Source organism: Phyllostomus hastatus, unplaced genomic scaffold, assembly GCF_019186645.2.
Source record: "Phyllostomus hastatus isolate PE091 unplaced genomic scaffold, TTU_PhHast_1.1 phas_contig_29, whole genome shotgun sequence".
In the NCBI taxonomy this organism is placed as follows: domain Eukaryota; kingdom Metazoa; phylum Chordata; class Mammalia; order Chiroptera; family Phyllostomidae; genus Phyllostomus; species Phyllostomus hastatus.
This window is the reverse complement of record NW_025333835.1, coordinates 32133911-32157715: the sequence shown is the minus strand read 5'-3', so window position 1 is coordinate 32157715 and position 23805 is coordinate 32133911. Positions and strand designations below refer to the sequence as shown.

The 23805-nt window shown below is 35.0% G+C and overlaps 1 pseudogene; it reads left to right on the top strand.

Annotated features, from left to right (window-relative positions):
- Positions 1 to 22142, top strand: part of LOC123818725 — an 80676-nt pseudogene extending 58534 nt beyond the window's left edge.
- The last annotated feature ends 1663 nt before the right edge of the window (positions 22143 to 23805 follow it).

Below are 23805 nucleotides of genomic sequence, written 5' to 3'. Positions count from 1 at the left end.
TGTGACTTACGTTTGTAAATATGTTGACTAGAATCTGTGGGCCAGGGGAATTCTTCCAAGTCTAGTCTGCTTGCTTCCCCTGCAGACTTAAGGGCAAGTCTGGGGAAGGCTTAATCAGTGTAATGTTAAATCCATCCATCATGTAGTGTGTGACCGAAAAGCATATTTTCTCACATATGCTTTTCATACATTATTTTTCATAAGTAAAACCTTAAATATTAGACACATGATGTTGGAGAGACATGGTGCTCCCTCTCCCAATACTCAGGGTAATCTAAGCAGCCCTGACTCAGAAGGTCCTCCCTGCTCTCCTCTTTACTTCGAAGGCTTGGGTCTGCTCATAGAGGAGCGCTAGATAACGAGTCCACAGTTTGGAATAGTGGACAAACTGGTGGTTCTCCAGTGCTCGCTCACAGACTGCAAGCCATCCTGTGCTGATGGGAATAGAGAGACCCGGTCAGAGTCCAGCATGTTTGCCTGGGATGTGGTTGCATTAGAGATCCTACACCCAGATCCATATATTCTTCATTTATTTCAGAAGCATTTTAGAAACCAGAGACATTATTTTCCCTGAAGAAAATATAGAGAAGGGGTGCCAAGTTATTAGAGGAGAAAATATTTTATCAAAGGAGGAAAAATTCTTAAAAGGACAGGTGTTATAAAGGTATTTCTTTACCTAAGATATGACCCCCATGATGTCCAGGAACATCATTGTCTGTCTAGCATCTAGAATACCTACTTGTAAGGAAATAGGAGGCTCTTTTAAGTGATGAATAGGACATAAACACCCTCCTAGTTTCCTGCTTGTTCTTCCCTGAATGTGTAGTTTACTAATTATGTTTGGGGTTGCTTTATTGGCTATGTGTAATCAGCACAATTTTTTCATCATTACATAATTACGTCACCTTAAATAACATTTTCTGCTGGTTTTATTTCTCAACATTTTTTATTATTAACTAATCTTCCTGCTTTTCCCCTCCTTCTATAGAATCACCTCCCTGTAAAATATCTCACACAATTGTGGCACAGCTATACCAAAAATAATGAGAAACTACATTATAAGATACTTATATACCTGGTAAAGAAATCATATTTTTCAAAAGCTGTGTTTATTTAAGCACAGCATAAAGGTTATAAAGTGCATATATATTAAGTATAGTGTTCAAAGAAGTTTTATAAACTTAAAACACACATGTACCTACTTTTATTCACCCTATACATGTTCACTTGTTATTTTTCTGTCATTACCTCACCTTGGTACTAACTACCACTCTATTTGGAATATTTTATGAATGTAGGAATCTCAATATGCTCTTTTTTGTGTCTGACTTTACTCAGGTAATATTATGTTGGGCAATTCATCTATGATGTTCTTTTATACTTCAGATTCACATTCAATTATAAGAATAAATCTCATTTACTGTTTTAATTTACTCTACTATTGAAAGTGTTAAATACAAAATGGAGGCCAGAATTGAAAATTCCCTCAGCATATGAAACAATTTATATGCATAAGCAAAACTAAATCTAACTTATTACATGGACATAAGTGAAATTTAGGTTATTTCATGTAAATGTCTCTGATAATCATAAAAGAAACTTGTCATTGTCCTCAACAGTGGTATTGTATAAGATAATCACTTCCACCTAATCCCTTCTTGTCTATAACCCCCCCATTGTAATGTCCAGTCACTGTAAAGGTTAAACACCTTCCTCATTTTCACTTTATAATAAGCTATCACATAATTTGATGACTCTGAGCTTCACATGAAGTTTCAGTTTGAAAGCTCCCAGGTGACAAACTGGTCTTATATGCAAAATAAACTCTTAATGGTTTTAATTTTGTTATTTCTGAATTTTTGACAATAGGGATTTGAATGTTTCCATTTTAATGCTGTGTGAATGTTGCTTTAAACATTCTTACACAGGTATATTGGAGCAAATATTTATGTATTTCTCTTTCATATATGTCTGCAAAAGAATTCCGAGCCATAAGGTACACACATATTGGTCTTTAATAGTTACTGCCAAATGGGTTTCCAAACTGTCTGTAATAATTCATAGTCCTAGTACTATGACACTGGTAATCTAGTTAATATATTATTCAGCACATTATTCAAAATTATGTTTTGTTCTCAATTTAGCCACATTAATAGGTTTGTATAACTTTATTAGTTTTTGCTTTTTTGTTTCTCCATACCTTTTTAAAACATTATTTGAATTTCATACAATTAAATTTTACTAATCTATTGCTTTTAATTATAGAACCTTACTTATTGATTTATTTTTCCATATTTTTGTGCTGTTCTAGATATCATGATATGCATTCTTAAATTTTAATGGATTTAGAAGTAATATTATACCACTTCACACAATATATATAAAAATTTCAATCATACAGATCCCCATATGGTATTTTTATGCTATAGTTATCATAGGAATTATATCTAAAACATTATAAACTCTGCCAAACAACATTATGATTTTTGCCTTAGTAGCTATATAGATTTTTAAAGAAAATAAAAGAAAACCTAGTCTTTCATATGTACCTGGCTATTTACATTTGCAACAGTCTTCATTCATTTTTTAAAAATGAGTTTACTCCTGGTGCCATTTCAGTAAGACTTTCATCACCCTAAGTGTGTATATGGTGACCAAAACTATTCTTAGACTTAATTTATCAGAAAATATATTTATTGAATTTTCATCATTGAAAGCTATTTTACTGGATGTAGAATTTTGAGGTAAGTTATTTTTTTTTTCTTTTTCCACTTTAAAGATATTTTGGGGCTGCTTTCTAGGCTGTGTGGTTTTTATTAGGAATTGCAGTCATTAGATTATTCTTCTGAGATAATGTCACATATTATTCTCTGCCTGCTTTCAAGATTTTCCCTTAATCACTGTTTTTCAAAGGTTTGCCTATGAGATGTCTAGAATTAATTCTCATTGAATCTGCCCTATGTGCAGGTTACTGAGCTTCTCAAATCCGTACAGTTATATAATTCAACAAATTTTGAAATTTTAGCCACAATTTTAAATCTTGTTTCTTAATTCATAGAGGAAATATATGTTATAATTCGTTCAAATTCTGGCCACCATACCTGAAAATAGGATCAATTCTCATCACCTCTTTGATTCAGTGCTCCAAAGAGTTCTTCAAAATTTTATATTATGTTAGCTCTCTTTCTCCTTTTCTCTTATGTTTTAAAAATGTCTAGGTCTATGAAAAATGCCTGAAACATTAGAGGCATTATATAATCAGTGAATACTTTAATCCTTCCTATTATTTCATATTTAAAATTAGTTTTCAAGCTACTACATTTTCTCATTAAATATTTTCATTAAAATTAACTTAATCTACCACCTCATTTCTTTTTCAACTTAAAAGATATCACACAAAACACACAGTTTAGGATATAATTTGATGATTTATAACAAATTAAACAAGCATATAACTATTACTCCAATGAAAAAATAAAACTTTAACTGTATCTAAAACCATCTTTCATGCCTCTTCCAAATTGCTTCTACCTAGGGTAGATTAAAGCGAAATACCATTTCCTTGTTTCCTACTTTCATTACATATCATGTTTCTTTTACTTTGGGGAATCTTTATTATTACTTTCATCACTATAACATGGCAGAAATAAAGCCGGTGTCAGCTCCTGGGCCCAGCGCATGGCAAATGCAGCTTGTGCTTCTTAGCTTTTGGAAGACCTATACTTGGAAACCACCTAGAACATAAAAAGTTTGTATGTTGTGTACGAGACAAGCATACTATGAAGAGGCAAAGGTGTATAAAAAGACTCTGAAGAATGAGAGATAATGGAAGTGAGGATGAGCAAGGAAAACTGAGTGAAGGAAACATGTGGAAAGTGGGTTTTACAAACTTAGCCAACCCTGCTGAAGGAATATGGTATAGAATATGTGAGCCACATATAGTCAGGTTGCCACTAAGCTCCTGATCCCAAACATTAGTAGAAAAATAAGAAGCTTCTTTGAGCCATCTTGTTTACTATGTAGCAACAGATCACTGGAATAAGATAACAAATAACTTGTATACTACTTAGTCCTTATTTCTCACAACCTAGAATTCTAGGATCATTGCTTAATCTGGTCCTTTTTAAAAAAATGTTATGTAATTGAAATATACAAACATGTTTATTGGTATGGTTTATTTAACTCAGTTCAGCTGTAAGATGCATATGTGTGTTTGTGTGGGGTTCTTTCTTCTTTTTCATTGTATGCAATGAAATAAATGCTTTTATATATACACACATATACATTGTAAGAATATACAAAACTTAGTATCCATTTTCCTATGATGAACATTCTAGTTATTCCACAGTTTGGATTATTATGAATAAAACTTCTATAAATGTTTGCAAATGTTTTATTGCAACCTTACATGGGTTTTTGTTTTATTATCAATAAGAATGAAATTATTAAGCCTTAAGAAATTTACCTAGAGTTTCAATTTCAGGAAGCAACAAGGACTGCTTTTATAGAGATGTACCAATGTCCACCCCCACTACAGTGTTTGAAAATGTCAGTTACTCCAAATGCTTGCCAAATTGAGGGTTATTAACTTTTAATCAAATCTATTCCTGTGGATATCTCAGTGTGACTACATTGCTTTTCACTGATAACAAATGAGAGTGGTTACCTTTCCATATTTTATTGGCCACTAGGATATCATGTCCTATAGAATGATTGTGTAATTGTTTAAGTCTCTTGTCCATTTTTCTTTGATTCTCTGCCTTTGATTTAGAAAATCTATTCTATATGAATTTTTAAAATATACATTAGACATAAGCCCATTGCTTATATGTGACTCAAATATCTTCTCTCACTCTATAAGTTATATTTTTATTCTGTTGATAGCATCTTTTGATTTAAATATTTTCTTCATTTTATTGTCAGACATTTTCAGTTTTTCATGTTTAGTACTTTTGTGTCCTATATGAGTATCTTCCTTAACATTAATGCAATTGTTATATGCTTATATATTATTATCCATAAATTTTATTTATTTTGTCCATATTTAAATCTATACACCAGATTATTGTTTTTATTTTGTAGTGAAGTAAAGGTCAATTTTTTCATGCTCTTCATATGAACATCCAGTGCTTTATTAAACTGGTATTGATCCAAAACTCTGTAATGGGAAGAATGACCCTAGCTGTCCTCTGTAAGGCCAGCTTGTTTTAAATAATGTAGCCATAGGTACTTGGAATTGCTTCCGGACTCTTTTCTGTTTCACTGACCTATTTGTTTACCCTGTGTCAGTGCCAATTTTCTGAACCACTTTGATAGATGTCTTAAAGTACAGCAGAGTATATTCACCCTCTGTGTACTTTTTCAAGATAGCCTTGGCTATATTTGGCTATTGAATCTCCATATTCTTCATAGAACCAAGTATTACATTTTCACAAAAACAACTCAAGATTTTGATTATGGTTGTTGCATCATAACTATATATAATTTGGGGGGACATATAAACTTTGTGATATTGATGCTGCTAATCAACAATAGGCTGTATTCCTGTGTTATTAAGGAATTCTCAATTTACTCTGAAAAGTTTTATATCTTATTGTGGGAGAGATCTTAACTGATTTTATTTTTAATCATGTGGTGATTATAACACTCTAAAAGTTATATTCTTAAATTTCACCTTTGAATTTTTATAGTTCTTTTATAAAAAATAAAATTGAAATTGCACAGTGACATTATATCCAGTATACTTGTTAGTTGCCTTAAATTCTAACAATTCAATTGCAATCTTACTGAAGTTATTCATTTTAATTGGGAAGTACCAATCACAAATCTCTTGATTCTTTTGCCTCTTGTCTGATGTATTTGTCTTCATCTTTGTAACATCATTGCAGTTGAAAGCACCTATATTTCATTTCAATTGCTGCAATAGTCTTCCCATTAATATTTTATATTCTCTCCTACTCCCTCTAGTTTCCCTGCAACAAGGCTAATTCTTTCAAATTTCAAATTGGAACATATTCCCTTGTTTAAAAATGTTAATGTCATCTATCACTTTTTTAGCCCAATGTATTGTTTTCTGGATTTGTCCCTGCAAAACCGGAAAGCCTGTTACATGCATTATGACAGCTTTGTCTTTCATGTTCAATATGTGTAGGGTTACCATTATACATACAGAATGCCCAGTTAAAATTGAGTTTGAAGTAAACATTATACATATACACACACATATATGCAAATGCATGTGTATATTGCATGCATATGCTATATCGTATATGTTATATAGAACATATGATTATATATCACATATACAATATATATAATATACTATTGTATAATATATGATATATACTATGAATGCAATAGGTATATGTTGTATGCATATATAGTACACAATACACCAATACACAGTAGTATACTATTATATGTAGCATATCATATACTATATAGCATACTATAGCAACACATATACTATATACTATAACATATATAGTATAATATTATGTACTATATTATAGTGTATATAATAGTAGTATAATATATAGTAGTATAATAGTAGTATAGTAGTATAGTATACTATAGTATAGTATACTGTAGTATAGTATACTATAGTAGTATAGTATAGTATAATAGTAGTATAATATATACTATACTAGAGTGTATAGTGTAGTGTATTATATAATATGATATATACTATATGGTGTGTATCTAGTATAATATTATACACTATAATATAGTATACATATTATATTATATTATACAGAGTATATTATAATATATTATAGTATACATAGTATATTATACATAGTATATTATATAGCATACTATAATATGCATATTTTATTATAGCATATGATATAATATGCTATACTTAGGAGGGATATAAAGGGGAAAGAAGAAAATATTAAAAAAACATAAAATATATGTCAGACATTATTTCAGGGAAAACATTATATTTTAAAACGTACTTCTTTTATACCTAAAATGAAGCATTTTTATTCCCCCTAGATATGGTTATCTTATACACAGGTAAACTTATGGACCCCAATAACAAATCATGCTCTTGTAAACAATTATCCATTTGGAAATTTGACTAAGATGGGACAGTGATCACCTTGGACATTTTCCTGGTCTGTCTATACAGAAGTGTTTAGTTTTTATCTGTGATTCTATCTGCAAGATGATGTTATTCTTAACTTGCTTATGGGCATCTTTGTCTTATGGAATAAAATAAAATCAAAGTTGACCAGAGAGATGGAAATATGTAGAAAACAAGAAGAGAGTCAGATTATTGATGTGAATCCCTGAATCCAGTTGTGGAAATAAAGACCAACTAAATAAAGACCAACCAAATGAGAACAGGCAAAGGCAATCTGTTCAAACTCAGTACACAAGGAAGCCAGCTGCCATCACTAGAGCTTTGGGAGAGACTCCAAGGCAAGCATAGGAGTGAGAGAGCTTTATAGTAGACAAAAAGGAAAGCTTCAAGTGCCTCCTGATTGGAGGTTGTTGGCATGGGGAAGCTGTAGACGTGCTAAGTAGAAGTGAAGTATCCTCTGCAATTAGTTCTCTGGTTGGTTCGCAATTGGAAGTGGGGAAAAATCGGGAAGCTGCCAGTGACTTATAAGTATGGACCATTTGGAACTGGTTGTTATAGGAGTTATTATTTGGTTTCCTGGACCATCAGTACAGATAACAATCTGGTGTTCTGCAAGTCTGGTTTATAGTAGGCTAGCTTCCTGGGCTGGTTGCTATTGATACTGGGATGGTTCCCTGGGAAGGTCGCTGCATGTTTGGGGTCAGAATTCTATTTTTATATATGGCTTGGGGCTATTGTCCTTCTATATTCAGTCTTTCACAGTCTCATATGAGTCAGTTTTATTAATAATGTGAATCGATACATTCCCCTTAATGTTTAATCTAGCCTGAGGTATATGGAAGTCATTTGCCTAAAGAAGAATTCTGACAAATATGAAACCTTCAGACATTTTCCACCCATTTTTATAACATAAAGAGATAAATTATGAACGTAACCTACAATACCCAGCATAATTGGCTTCTGGCTCTTTAGTGTATCCCTGAATCAATTTATTAGCAATTTATAAGTACACAAACACCACCTTCACTTTCTACCAACTCCTTTAACGAATGGTATATTTTCACCCATCGGCATGTTGCTCCTCATGTTTCTTCTTCCTGAAGTGTTCTGCACGCAGCCCCCCCGCCCCAATCCATCACTATTGTTTTAAAAATTAACGCTCACATATTCTCCACCTCTCAATTAAAACAACTGTTCTTCAGGGAAATTTTCACTGACCTCTAAGAAAACCTCAGATACCTACTACACTGTTTTATAAACCTGAACTTCTCCATTAAATACCACACCACACTTGTAATCAATGAATTAACTGTTTAATTTATTCTTACATATCTTTTCATTCTGCTATGGGTGAGGGACCTAAACTTTCTGTTATCTGCTAACCCTTCCAATTTGCCCAAAGATGGTGATCAACATATATTCACTGTATGAATGAATGTAACATTCTTCTATGCATTTTTTAAAAAATAAATAGATTAATTATATGCCTCAAAATGTTTAACTATTTACTGGGCAAAAGTAATTATAGTTATAATTAAATATAAATTAAATGAACTAAGTTACATAACTTAGTAAAATAACAATGTAAAGCATTTCATTAGAAATAGGAAAGAGCATTGAACTCAGAATTGAAGCATTTTCTAACTCTGGCCTCTCTATAGCATGCACGTAGAATTACTCTCTAGTAAGTCATCTGCAGTTGTGCTTGTTTGTATATGAGCATAACAAAGTCACATACTATCTTCACATGTGCATATTCAATATTTAATCAAACCTTTTAAGATTATCAAATAGATCTGGAATTTGTCTTGTGGTTCTTTTATATTACATTTCATGCTTTATTTTAGAAAACTTTCTTCAATTTACTCCTTGGTATTTCTCTAAAATGTTACTAAAATTCAATAATTCAAAAAAATATATTACATTGTGAGAGGAAAATGAATACCAAGAGAGAGAAAGATAGGAAGGAATGAAGGGAGGAAAGAAAGAGAGACCTATAATTTCCTAAAAAATTACTTGGAATTACAGTTTACATAGAGCTAGGAAATGATCTAATTTCGTGTCTGGAGGAACATAATATACATTCTGGTTAAGCAGTTTCTTGATGGCTATTTAGTTCTGAGATTTTATATGTATAGTGCTGTTTATGAACTATAATATTTATGATATAATATTTATAATTATAATAAATGAAAATATATAGTTTTTTGAAAGAAACAACACTCTCCAAAGGGAGCCTCCTGTGCTAATCCCCACATCAGCAAACCAAGCCTTAATGTGTAACCTAATTGCAGTTCCAGCCTCTCTTAGGCATGTGACTTTTAACCAGTTAATCCGGAGTTAGCCAGTCAGCACTAGTAGTCTGCTTGGTAGATCCCTGCCTTCTGAGAAAAGAAAGGTGACTTCTCCTGAAACAATCCCTTCTTGGCTAGGACCTTCCTTGTCTCATTCTCGTATGCCTGTGTAAGCCTTCCATTTGTACCAGTCCTCAGAGTGTCTGTCTGTCTGCTAGATCAGATGCTCCCCATTCAAGAATCAGTAAATAAAGCCAATTATATCTTTGAATTTATTCAAATTTTTTATTTAAAAATATGTATTCATAAACATAATAGTTTTCATTAATATAAATCTGGGAAGATTGATGCTAATGTGAGAAAGCTACAACTTGAACATTTATACTTTTAAAAAAATGAAACAGGGAAAATCTATTTATTTGAATTGGAACTTGCACTGGTCTCGACTTTTAAGAAGTGATGCCCTGCCCAGTGGCAAAACACCACTGTTGCTTCCTGGATATCCTAGTTGTTACCCTTAGCCATAGTTAAAGTAGTCCATAAGCTAACTGAAATAAAGACCAATTAAGAGCAACAATCATAATTGATATGAAGTTATAGACTTCTCTTGACAAATTCCATCTGATGATGGGTTAAAAAAATAGTGCTTGACATTTTGCTACATGAAAGTTAATTGCTCTCCAGTTCCAATTAGAATGACACATAATTTAAAATGAGTTGCTTAATGTGTTGTTCTAAAGAAAAAAAAAGACATATAACCTGAGGTGACCATGATTTAGTAATTCGTTGCCACAATTCACAGAGAGCAATCAAACTAGAAATTTCCTGCCGGATGATGATTAGAGATGTCGTTCAGGGCCACGTATTCATTTCTCCGGGGGCCAAAGTTCGGGGACCACCATGTATGTGTTCTAATGTTGACTAATATTAGCTGTGGGGGAAATTTCCTAATTAAAAGCTGATGATAATAAGCCCTAACATTAGCCATTGATAATAATAGCGATACAAGAGTAAAGATCAAGCAAAATAAAAGAAAATGTAAAATACAATTTTATTATATTTCAGATTGATTTAGTTTTCAATGATGCTTGCCTTAGCTTAGCTAATTACAACATGCATTGAAAAATAATAACACAAAATTAATCAATGAGGTCTATGAAACTAAAAAGAGAGATTAATGTAGGCTGAAGCAGCATGAAAATAGTTGGTCTTAAACTAGACACTAAAAGATTTAAGAAAAGGCAAAAATACTGCAAGTCTTTGTGAATGAAAAGGGCAAATGGAACAAAATAATACCAGGTTGACCTTGAGAAATAATTATAAAAATTAATTACCTGAAGAAAGCCTTAGGATTTTTTATAATCTTCACAAAAAGTGGTAACACTATTCCTTTTTTTTAATTTCAAAAATATAGACTTACAGATTTATTTTCAATTCTTCTGTTTACATAAATAGTCCATGAGCAGTAGAAAATAAAACAGATGTTAAAATAAAAGGGCAGGTCAAGATTCAGAGAGAAGAGAGGACAGAGGGAGCCTCTGGAGGCTGGTGCAAAAACACAGAGCAGGAGGTGTTAGGAATCTGTCAAGATTCAGGCACAGCTGCCCAGGACCTGATCGCGCAGAGAAGACAGTGGGAGGAAAGGAGCCACCATCTTCCCAGCCTGCTCCTTGAAACACAGTGTCCAGGCTCTTCTCACCCCAACGGTGGCAAAAGGGAGTTGACTTGGTTAAGATAAGATGCTAGGTGAAGTGTTCTGAGGAGCTTCCCCAGAGAAAGATGCAGTCACCTTTGTATCTTAAAGCTTGTGGATAGGAGGATAGGATGAATGCCACCAGGTCAATCTACTTACTACCCGAGCCAATCCATGGAGCCAGTCTCAGTGCGCTGAAGCAAGGGCAGCCACTCCATCAACAGAGACTGTAGGTAGACTTAGATGATGGGCAGAGTGAGTGAGAACAAGAGCCGTCCACAAGCAGGCACATTCCTTTAGTGAGAGGATGGAGACCACTGGGCGCTCCATTTTTCTTGTAACCTTGATATGGCATAATATATGGCTACAATATGCCATTTTCCCACTAAAAATCTATATATTCTTCTATTTTCTAGGTCAAAATAATTTCTATATTGAGAATCTTTATCAATATTTATCCCATATCCTGAGAAACCATGAATGTTTCATAGCTATCAAACATTATTATACTTTTATAATGTTTAAAATATTTGTGATGTTTAAAAGAATAAAGTAGCCCTGCTAAGATGTGGTCAAGGAGAAAACAGATATTTTGAAATGATACAAATTTTTATGCATAGTTTAATACTCTAAAGCAAGAGAGATACAAAGAAAAGTAGCATAATAAAGAATACAGGTACAAAGCTAAAAAAATTGCTAAAAATCACACCCTAGTTACAGTGGTCTAAATGAATTAATAGCAGCTGCAAAAACAATCAGAATTCCTCCAAACTAATCCAGTAATGCTTCGTACATTTAGAAGAAACCAAGAGGAATGACTGTTTTGCTGAGTCATAGTTTTACGAAAGAGTTTTCTCCAGTAAGGGCTAGCTCAAAATAGTAGAGCAGTGGAACAGACGGTTCAAATTCTGGCGTATATGAGATCAGGAAACAAATGTATTATTTGTTGCTTAAATGAAAGTTAAATGGACACACCAAAAATGTCAACAAGAAAGCTGCTTAGAGAAAGTAACAATTTGTCCCAGACTCAAACGTACTGTAGTTTATTTCCATTGCTGATAGGCCGATCCCTTGCCTTTTAATCCTTCTTGAAGTCAAGGTACTATACAATAAGCCACCCAGGTCATTAGTGTCACTCCCTTCTTTTCACAAAACAGTCCTGAGATACTGCATTATTGCTAGAATGAACTAGATACCATTAGACTATTGGCCATTTCTTGTTTACTTTCATGTGCCACATACATTAAAAATATGAATTTCTACATGGAAATCGAATTAAAAGCATTCATCAAGGAAACGGAAGAGTGAAACCACTTTCATAAGATTTATCTCAAGATTGCAGCTTTTGATAGAAGTTCATGCTCTACATGCAGTTCTGGGAGTTTAAAAACATACGATTGATTTGTATGTACAGTATGGGAAATATAAAAACATGACTGAAAATCTAGACAGACAAAATATTTTTCCCTTGAAAGTTATAAAAAAGTTTCTCTTTTCCAGCCTATGAAGATCTTTAAACTCAATTTTCTCTACCCGTGTATTTTTGCTTTCCTACATGTGGCTTCACAGTATGCTTGTTAGTGTAGAAAGATGTCTTTGATAAACCCTTTTAGAGGTGTGAAGGGAGAGTCCTTAATTAAGAACCAAATATAAACAGCCTGCCTGTCAATATTTGAGGTGCACTATTCAGAATAGCTCATAATTAGGTCCCTAGAGAACATGAAGCATTATGCCATTATCTGCCTAGAACATTATGCTCACCTAATTTTTCTGTCCACTTTCAATATTTTTATTACTTTGCACAATACAGAATTGAACTTTTAACATTTTCACATCTGTCTAAACCTTTGCCTTTTTTTTTTTTTGCCCTCTTCCAAGTCTCCTCCTGTGAACAAATTTATAATCCTCTCCAATTATTAAATGAACAACTCTCATCTAGTTTGCTGGATTAAAAAGAAAGCTGATACGCCTCAGTATAAAACACTTACTAGTTTTCCTAGCAAATTTTGGTCTCATTTAACATTGGTTAAACACACAATCCTTTGTTAAAGTTATGTGTAGACTAGGCCCAAAATGAACTATGTTTTAAAGCAGTTTAGTGTTAGGAATTCAAAAGCTAAGCTATATAAGATGAAATCATCATTTAATCTGAATATATGGTTGCTAGTGGGTTTTTTTTAATCATATGGGTGTCACTGCCAATGTAATGCTTGAAAATGTTATTGCTTCTGGGAACAACACTATAAATGACAACTGAGAACTCCAACTTCTGAAGCCATTACTGTAAGACAGTTTTGCTAGTTCAGCAGAGCTTTCAAAATATGCTCTTATTAGACCAGTGCTGCATTTGTTTAGATCAGAGGCTTGTGAATAGTGGCTGGGATAACCCTTCTGTGGCTAGCAGACTTCTGTGCTAGACTATAAATCCAAAAGCCATCAAGGGTTGGTTTAAAACACACACGAATAATAGACCACTTAATGTGAGCACATCACCCATATCCACATTACTTAACACTATCTCCCAGTGTCTACTGTATTTACCATGAGGACAGTTTATGTGAGATAGATAATAAATTGTCTTCAGAAATCTTGTACTTAAATACATGGTATACATTTGCTTGCTTCCCATTTTCTGGTTAAGAAACCCATTGAGTTCCCATCTGTTTTAATCTTTTTGAACTCTGTTTAATATTCCTTCCAGCTACTAATTTCCACTTCCAGCTAATAACTGTCCTCTCTTCTCTCTCTCTCTCTCTCTCTCTGTGTCTCTCTCTCTCTCTCTCTGTGTCTCTCCCCCCTTTCTCTCTTTTATTTGGCTAACAAACCTCTAGACCTTCCTTTCTGTTTTCTTCTTCCAACCCAATTATTTAATTTCTGTGCATGACTATGTCCTATGACCATTCTATTGCTGTACCTTAAGTCAGTATCACTAATTCCCACATTGCTGATTTCATGTGAGGGCATATTTTCCTAATGTTTTCACTTCCTAATATTAATCATCATCCTTAGAATACTTCCTAAATTCTAGTTATATATTCCCAAATCTCATGTGATAACCTGTTTGATATTATTTAATAGGATCCTATTCTCTTGTCAAATGGGGGAAAACCTGAGGTCATCTTTATATTCCATTTCCCTTGGGATGTACAAAATATTAGGCACATTTTGCTAAGTTTATCTTTCTAACAGTGCCTACATTTTCTCTGCTGCATTCACTCTGGTATGTTTCTCCGTTTGGTGGCCAGTATAGGTATTGAGATCTTCAATGACTGATACGGAGAAAATAAATGCAGTGCGATGTTTGCTGGGTCTGTGAATTTTTGGGGGGAGAGATTATACATACTATATTTAGATGTACATTTTGAATTTTAGATGTAAATTTATGTGAAATTTAACCTCCAAAGGAAGATTTTACCTTTGTGTTGTTTGAGACTCTTAATTTGAAGAAATGCAGTTGAAAAAGGTGTGAATAGCCCATTCTTCTCCTATGGTTACCCCATACACATGTACTATTAAATTCCAGTTCAACTTTTCCCCCATCTCTCTAAAGGAATTGATGAGTACTGCCAGCCTGGTAAATTCTGATTATCACTGCTCATTTATCGGTTTGAGAATGTGTTTGACAAAGAGTGCAGCCAAACTTCTTAGTTGTCACACTCCTTAGTTGTCATAAAGCAAAGTAATGATCTGACATGGGCAACATTGATGCATGTGTCAGCGCTTTCTTTCCTTGATATTTTGACTCCTGTTTATTCCACAGTCACAACATTACATGGTCAGCATTGTTATTCCTGCAGTACTTTTTTCTCCCAACTACTCTAGAATCAGTAATGTTTTCAACAGACTACATTCACTGCCACTTGCCAGCTGGTAACTCACTTCTTTATATTGTGGCTACTAGAATACTTAATAGGACTTGCTACCACATCTCAAGCCAGTACATCAAAGGTGATGGTTTTTAAATAATTATTTTCCATTGGATTTCCTTCTGTATGAATTAAAGTATTTAAGTCATACATAAATGAGGCTGTGTCAGTTTGAGGATAATTGACATACATATTTAATTTTTTTCATTTACTATATATATATACACATATAGAGAGAGAGAAAGAGACAGAGACAGAGACAGAGAGAGACAGAGAGACATCTAATCTAGTTACTATGTCTCCTGACAACTGAAAGAGTAGAAAACATGGCCATTTGCCCAAAGTTGAGCTTAAAAATGACCCTTATCTTAATTGATATCATCATCTAGTGGGGAAGAGTAATACCTACCAAATGCAAATATAACAAGTTCCTATGTCAGAAAAGCTCATAGTACAATGAAACCTATTTTAGGGAAAATTGACCAAGTCAAGGATGATAGGAAAGACTTTCCTGAAAAGCTGGGGCCACTCGACAAATAATGTGGATGTGTGTATTTCACTCTAGATGAAGAAGAAAGGCAGTTCTCTTGAGAATGTGTTGCAGAGGGGAAGACTGAATGGATGCAAATAGATGAGATAACGGGCTGCTTGCTATGTCTAACTGCAAAATGACAATAGGGTGGCACTGGGGGAGGGTGGTTTTGGTGATGTTGAGGACTGGTTGAGTTTAGAGGTGATCTTGGAGTTCAGGTAGCAGGGACTGTGTGGCTGGCGAGGACACTGATGGAGAATTACTTCTCATTGCCCTTCACTCAAGTCTTTAGGAATTAATAAATCATTGTATTTTCTCTTCTAAGTCTTCCCCCTTACTGTTCTCTACACCAATCAAATCATTTAAAGGTTTATGTTCAACTGTGATTTTTGTTTCTTGGTATTTTCATTTCTCATTAAGCCTAGTGTGTCTGACTCTTGGTGATCACTCAGTGTTCACTTGAAATGAATTTAATGTTACTTTGATTTTCATCAGAATGTGGATAAACATTACTACTGGCCAAAGAGCACAACTGGAAAGAAACAGGAGAATAATTATCCTTGCATCTCAAATTCTGTGGGTTATGGCACAAATATAGATGAATGGAGGCTGTTATTATAAACACGTATTTTCATAACAATCTAAGTCCCTCGGACAGGATGTGGCCTAAGGACATTCAGCAAATTAACTGCAGTCATTAGAAGGTCTGACCATTTGAACCAATTAATCCTTGTGTTGTCACATCAAACCACAAGACAGAAAAAAGATTCTTGAGCTATTTAAAAAAATGCCTTCAAAATTCATTATATGTAGAATATAAAAAGTCAAAATAAACAAACAGAAACAAGCTCATAGATACAGAGAACATTTTGCTTGTTACCAGATGGGGGTTTGGGAGCTAGGGTGGAAAGGTGAAGGTTAAGATGTGCAGAGTGCCAATTATAAAATATCACAGGGATGTAAAATGCAGCATAGGGAATATAGTCAATAATGTTGTAATAAATATGTATGGTGTCAGATGTGTACTGGATTTATCAGGGTGATCATTTTATTAAGTTGTATAAATGCCTAATCACAGTGGTATACACCTGAAACTAATATAATATTGTATGTTAACTGTAATTGAAAATAAAACAATAAAGATTTTTAATCTTATTATTTTCTTTCTTTTCTAAAGGGATAATAGAAGATAATAATAGGTTTTGGTAGACTTCACAATCTTGTAAATACTTTAATTTTCCCCCAGTAATGCAATATCCTCAACTTAGTTGAATTTTTTTTTTCTTTTCACAGTTTCTAACTTTAAGCACTCAGACATTCATGGAGAAAAGGAGCAGTGAGGATGATGTGGCGGATGGTATTTCACACATTTTGGAGTCAGGCTGACCCAAGGATAATGTCCTGGACTTGCTGACTACGAACTGTTTAAAACTGAAAACACCATCTCAACACTTCAGTTTTCTCCTCTCCAAAATGCAGAACACATCTGACTTGACATATTATTAAGATTACAGGTAATTTATTAGAATATAGTTAGCAAAATTGCAGCTAAAAGAAAGTGCTCAAGGTGTGCTTGGTTTTCATCTATTTGTCTTCTTAAGGAGCTCCTCTAGTTTGGAAATCCCTCCTAGTTTAATTGCCATTTTAAAGCAACTTTAACAATATATGTATATGATGAAAGATCCCACTTTAGCAGCTGTCTTCATTTTAAGCACAACTAATTGCAAAAGATCATGAATAATATTGCTAGTCTGAAGGCAGTATATCCATGCTGCCGTGCGTATGCCACAGTGCCAGGATGACGTTTATGCACCCTGTGCAGGCAAGACAGCTGTGGAGACGGCTGCAAGAATTCTCTTTAAGTTGGTGTTTCCATTTAAGGCAAGTTAATTATTCCCAAGTCTTAAGTAGGTTGAAAATTTACTTTTTAAATAAATTTTGAATACAGAAACAAATGTACCTAAGTTCTTTTACATTTTATATTTTGAAAGATCATTATATACATATTCACACTTTTTTATACTGAGAACATTTGATTGAATAAATTATCAGAATGAGTTTCAGAACTAAAAAGGAGACTGGTATTGTTAACGATAACGATTATTATAACGATAATTGGGATTCAGTTCCAAAATTATTCTTGTTCAGTTAGAATACTATAATTTCTTTCTTGTTAAAAAAAAAAGAGGGAGAAATGGGACAAATCGAGTCACTTTGCTAAGCCACATCGCCAAACCAAAACTTAATAGCATTATTAAGTGTAGTTTCAGCCTCTCCCAGGAGAGGAGTTTTCAACCAAATAGTTTGGAATTTCCTGATTAGTACTAGATGACCTGGCCTAAAAAAAATTTCTTTCATTTCTTTTACTAATAACTGCCCTGACACATCCTTTTCCCTTTAAAAACCTTTTAGTTTCTACAACCTCTCAAGAGGTTTTTTACAGGCTAGATCATGAATGGTTTCATAAAGCCAATTAGATCTTCAAATTTACCGTTACATTTTGTTCTTTAACTTTTTTTTCCTCTTCAGTAAAAAGAATAACTTTTTATGTTGACAAGGTTAGGCATTCAAAAATTGTTATTTCTCACTGACTGATCCTATAAGCAACATTTTTTGTTGTTTTCAGTTCATTATTTCAGTGTGTAAATCATCATTATCAATATATAATTTAGATAATGTTAATGCACTCATTATAATTGTAGAGTGTGAATTGTTCTGACAAATGCATTTGATAAAAACCACTTAACCATTGTGAAATGCTGACATAAAAAGTTGACATAATAAGTTAAAAAGCATAGCTATTCTTTATGATCTCAAAAAAAATGCTTGCTGTCTCTCATGTTGGCCTTGTTTGTTTAGGTTAACACTGTCATAACAATGAAGATACAAATATTTCCATCACGACAGAAAATTCCTTTTGCAATTAATCTCTCATATCTTCTGTTTCAAACAACCACACATCTGTTCTCCATCCATGTAGAATAACTTTGATTATTCTAAAATGTCACATAAATGGAATAAAGCAGAATGTACAACTTTATATATGGATTCTTTGACCCAGTTTAATGCAACTAAGATTCATCAATGTTGTTGAGTGAATCTATTGCTTGTTTTCTTTCATTGCTTAGTAATATCACAGATTATAAATATATGGAAATTTGTTTCTTCATTCATTAGTTGATGGACATTTGGCTTCATATCCCCACTTTGGGGCTATTAATTATAAACACCTACATCCAAGATGAATAGTGATTATTTTAGTATTTTCTTTTGTCTGTTCCAAGTTATTCTGGATACAAGCACATGTCAGAGCCCCTTTGGAAGAATAGATTCTAATTTTGAATGTACATGTACCATTTTGAATAATTTTTCATACAGACTGTGATAAAATATCGATAATATATATAACTGAAAAAATACTTGATTTCAGAACATATAGTATTGGGGTTCAGAATGAGTCCCCCTAAGCTGTGCCTCTGTGGCAGCATATTGTTTTGAGCTGAAGGCAACTTTAGCTGTGAGTTCAAGAGAAACTACTTCCGCCCTCACCCAAAGGGCAAACTATTAATTACTAGGCATGTTCTGTCTCTGACATGAACTTCTGAAGCCCCAAGGGACATTATCTCATCCCTAGTTCAGAATGTCATACATACCCATTCTCCTTTCTATCTTTGAACTTCTTGCACATTAAAGTCTCTCTCTCATGTATACAGGGAGAGAGAGACTTCTATCTTTGAACTTCTTGCACATTAAAGTCTCTCTCTCATGTATACAGGGAGAGAGAGACTATATACTCATATATACATGTATATATATATATATATATATAATGAACCTTTTATATATGTAAAATTCGGTTATTTTTCTCTTGCTTATTTTTCATGTTTATTTGATTAGACAAGCCAAAAGAAAATTAAGGGCATAGGGAAGTTTTTTTTTCCTCACCCCACAATAGGAGATCCTTATAACTCAATAATAAGGAGCCAATAAACCAAATGCATAATGTACCATTATATATTTTTAGTGCCTTTCAAAGACCAGAAGTTCCTTGTGTGTGTGTGTCACCTGTCATGTTTGTTTGCTTATGTCAATGTACCTAAAATCTTCTCCTATATAGTATTCTAGAAATTATATGATTTTAGTGTTTATATTTATTTCTGTGAATAATTTAAAATTATTTTATATATTATGTAAGGTAATACTTGATATTTATTTTTATGTACAGATAGTAATTTGTTCCAGTGACCTTGTTGAAAACACTTACCTTGGCATGCCTCTGAATTGTCAGTTGACTATTTATTGTGAGTCTGTTTCTGGACACTTTACCCACTTCTGTTTATGTATATCCATGCTTATGCCCAAAACATGCTGTCTTGAGTACTGGAATTTCATTACAAGTTTTGAAATTGAGTAGTGTCATCATTTTGACTTTTTTTTTTACTTCTAAAAGTTTTTTTGTATAAATTTTACACATAAAATACATAATCAGTTTCTCAATCTTAAAAATATTTTATTTTAGAGACCAACTTCTGGTCATTGTCATGATAACTGCAAGGAAACTCTCCCCACTGAAACAACCATAGCTAAATATGAGTATAATAGAAACAAATTGAAGTCTGAGGAATGCTCTATAGATGGCCATACAGGAAATGAAGAAATGTTTAATCAGGAAAATCTACTAAATGTGGATGAAATCAGTGTCTGTGTCCTTTGTGCCAAGACCCACCCCCTTCCTTCACAGAGCTGCACGATAAATCTTCACTCAAGAGTCAATGCAAGAAAAAAAAGGCTCACTCTCCATCCAGGTTTCACTCTACACTACACAACCCTGCTAAGAGAGCCAGGCCACAAAATTCCTCACCAGCCATTAGCTTTGAATTTCAGAGCCTCTATGCCCTGTAAGAACAGCCAAGAACTCTGGGGCTCATTTTGTCCAGCCAGCTCCCACTTTTCAAGCAGAAGCTCTATCCCAGGGCTTATAATAATGAAGAAGTGCCAAATGCCTTCTCACCTCATCCCAGTTGTGGAATGGAGGTCTCATGCAGGAAAAGACAAGCCAAGCCAGTGGCTACCCCCATTCAGTCCTCTTCACATAAACCAAGAATGCCACTCCAAGAAAAGCAAGCTACCATCCTCACACTGCACTCTGGATTAGTGAAACAGAGATTTTGCCCAGGGAAGAGAGAGGATATAAGAACCATGTGCTCTTAAATTGCTTTTATTGGAACTGACTTTATTCAGAACAGACAATGGAGAAATCCACACCTAAGGGTACTGTTGAAAACAATAGGGGTTTTGTTAATTAATAATTGAAAGAAGGTCATGACTACATGAGAGGCACAAGCTAAACCAGACCATGTAGAAGCATAACATAAACAAGCACAGAAGGTGACAGATAAAAAAAGTGCTTTCTGGGAGTCTGTGGAAGCAAGGGGGCCACATACTAACCCTGAAACCTCAGGGGAGGCCTGTATGGCAGCCTTACAAACTCAGAGACCTAAAGTAACCACATAGTGTGGTCTCAAATTTAAACTTTCTAACTGAAAGCAGGTTGTGGTGAGCAGTCAATACCTAGGCTGGAATCTTTCCTGACAAAAGTCAATCTTTACCTTAATTGAGCCTGTCTATTGACTTTTTGAACTACCACTAACATACCTTTGGGATGATAAATGTCCCTTTTACAGACCCCTCAAAGTGTGAGCACCACCAGAGCGGAGACCAGAGATCCCCTCATTGTTATTGTCGTCATGTTCATTGCTGACTGTTAACTACCCTATACCCTACCTGTAAAGAAGTACGAGTGTGTGCCTATCATTTTACTTTTTATCTGTTCCCCGAGGTTCCTCTCCCCTGCCTTTGCTTCCTCCTGCCTCCCTCATGTAACACCAATGCATTTCATGCAACCCACTTATGTCTTCTCTTTTGATTGTAGTGTATAAAATAAGGTACAAAACTGCCACTTTCCTGCAGCATCATTGTTACGGGGGATCTGGTGAATGGGGAGGGACAGCTGAGGCAGCAGGAGAGCCTGCCAGGCCCCGAAAAAGGGCGTGGTCAGGAAGGGCCAGAGGCGGTGGGACGGGAACTGCAGCTGGAGCATAATAGGTTTCCATACCCCTGGGTACAGTGTGAACAAACTAGTGCACGACGCCCCACCCCAGGCAGAGATAACGTGCACAGCTAGAAAACTCTGTGCCCCCTTCTGGGGCATGGTGGGGGGCGGGGCGGGGGCGGGGAGGACCAGACCTGTCAGTCTAGCTGGGATTGGCTGGAAAGTCGGGATGTTTCTGGCGCACGTTGGATTTTGGGCCCAGGTTTTTGAACAGAGAGAGGACAGGGACTCAGCCCCTTTTCCCTTCTGGTTCCTCTAGCTTGTCCAGTTGGAGGCTCAACCGTTCCTAGGCCAGTGGGCCCTAGAGACCAGGTGGTCTGGCAGTGTTCCCGGGCCCCCACTCCTGGCCTGAGAAGCGTGAGAGACTGGCACTGCGTTGGTGTGTGGCCCTGCTTGCCTGGTAGCAAGGGTGCACTGGCAAGCCTGTGGCCAGAGGGACAGGGCAAAAGTGCTGGGCCAGCGGGCAGGAGTGGCAGAAAGGGAACCATGCAGCAGGTGGACTGCAGTGAGCGCACAGACTTCAGAAAGTGCCTGAACCTGGTCTGCGTCTAGGAATCAGCTAAAGCCGCCTGGATGATCAAAGCATGGAATTTTACATGGCAAAAGGAATTCCCAGCACTGCTTTGAACTAATCCAGCAAAGGGTGCAAGGGTCACTCTCCGTGAGTATTGAAAGTACATGTACAATGTGTGGTTGGTACGTCTCTCTTTTTCACCGTGCTTCATATATTACTTTATAATCTTTCATTATTTTCATCTTAGTGGCAATCTGCTAAAATCTGGATTTTTCCTAAGATGTATTCCACATTATTAATTTTCTTAAAAGGATTTTCTGATTTTGTTCATCCCATGTATGTAATTCAGCGAATCTAATGTCAGAGAGTCTAATGAGCAGTCTTTCAGAGATATAATTCGCGCATGTCATAGCATCTGCGACTCTCTCAGCCATAGTTCTTCCTCCTTCGTGGCTCCTCTCGCACTCCCCTGGAGGCATGCAGAAACATGCTGCTCTTATGCAGAATGACAACACCATTTCCATGTTGTGAGAAAGCTCTTTCCATTAGTGCCATTCTATTTCCCTTAAGCAGGACGTTAGAGGAAAAGAAACACCCGCTGCTAAACTAATCTGGGTATTTCCAAAAGTGCCCTTTTTCCTGCCTCCTCTTCCCTTTGTCTTTCCTTTGGTCTCATATCATCAGAAAGAGGGGTTCACTGATTTCAAAGGAATATACTTCTCATTTCATACTCTAGGCTTTTCCTACCTTTTGCATACTTTGAAACTCTATGATCCAAACTAACCAAGTGTATCTCCAATTATGTAAAAGGAGACATTGGAATTTAGAAAATCGATTTTCCTTGGTTACCGCTTCCGTTACCTTCCGTTTCCTTGGTTTCCACTGCACAACCTAAATTTTACTAGTTTTAAACAAGACCCATTTATTATTTGTGAATGATTCCGCCAGTTAATTGGGCGCAGCTGGGTAATTCTTCAGCTTCATGTGATGTCTAATGAGGCTGCAGTCATCTGAAGGTTCAACTGTGCAGGAATGTTCAAAATGACTTCTGCACATGGGTGGCTGGAGATGTTAGCCATTAGCGTGGAACTGAGAGCTGTTGACCGGGAATCTTTGTTCTCCCCATGGTCTCTCCATGCAGCTGCTAATTTCTGGAGCCCTAGTCTCAGAGGTTAAGTAGTATCGCTCTTTCCAAATTCTCTTAATCAAAGCAAATTACAGAGAAAGGCCAAACTCATGGGGAGTGAAAAGGTATATTTTACTTCTTGATGGGGAAATGGCAAATAATTTGTTTCCATCTTTAATTTCAAAGTCTTCCTTGATAAAACCTAATTCCAAAGACTACTGAGTCATTCAGGACCATCCCAAAATCAAATGATTGTCAACACTCAGCACTAATTTTCTTGTTCTAATGTTTTTTTTTGAGAACTTCTAAGTTTTTAATTCAGTGTGTTTGCATCCAGATTTAAGAGAAATAAACATACCTGTTTCATCTTCAAACATATATACCAATCAGAAAAAAAAAACCTTAAAATCAGGAATGCACTTTTGATGTCAGAAATTTAATGCTGTTAAAATTAAATTAGAAGAGATACAACTATTCTGGGACTCCCTGAAACTGGTAATTTCCTAGTATCATAAATGGTTGTTTGTGATGAAGTTCCACTGACAATCATGCATAATAATTTGCGATGTTCCTAC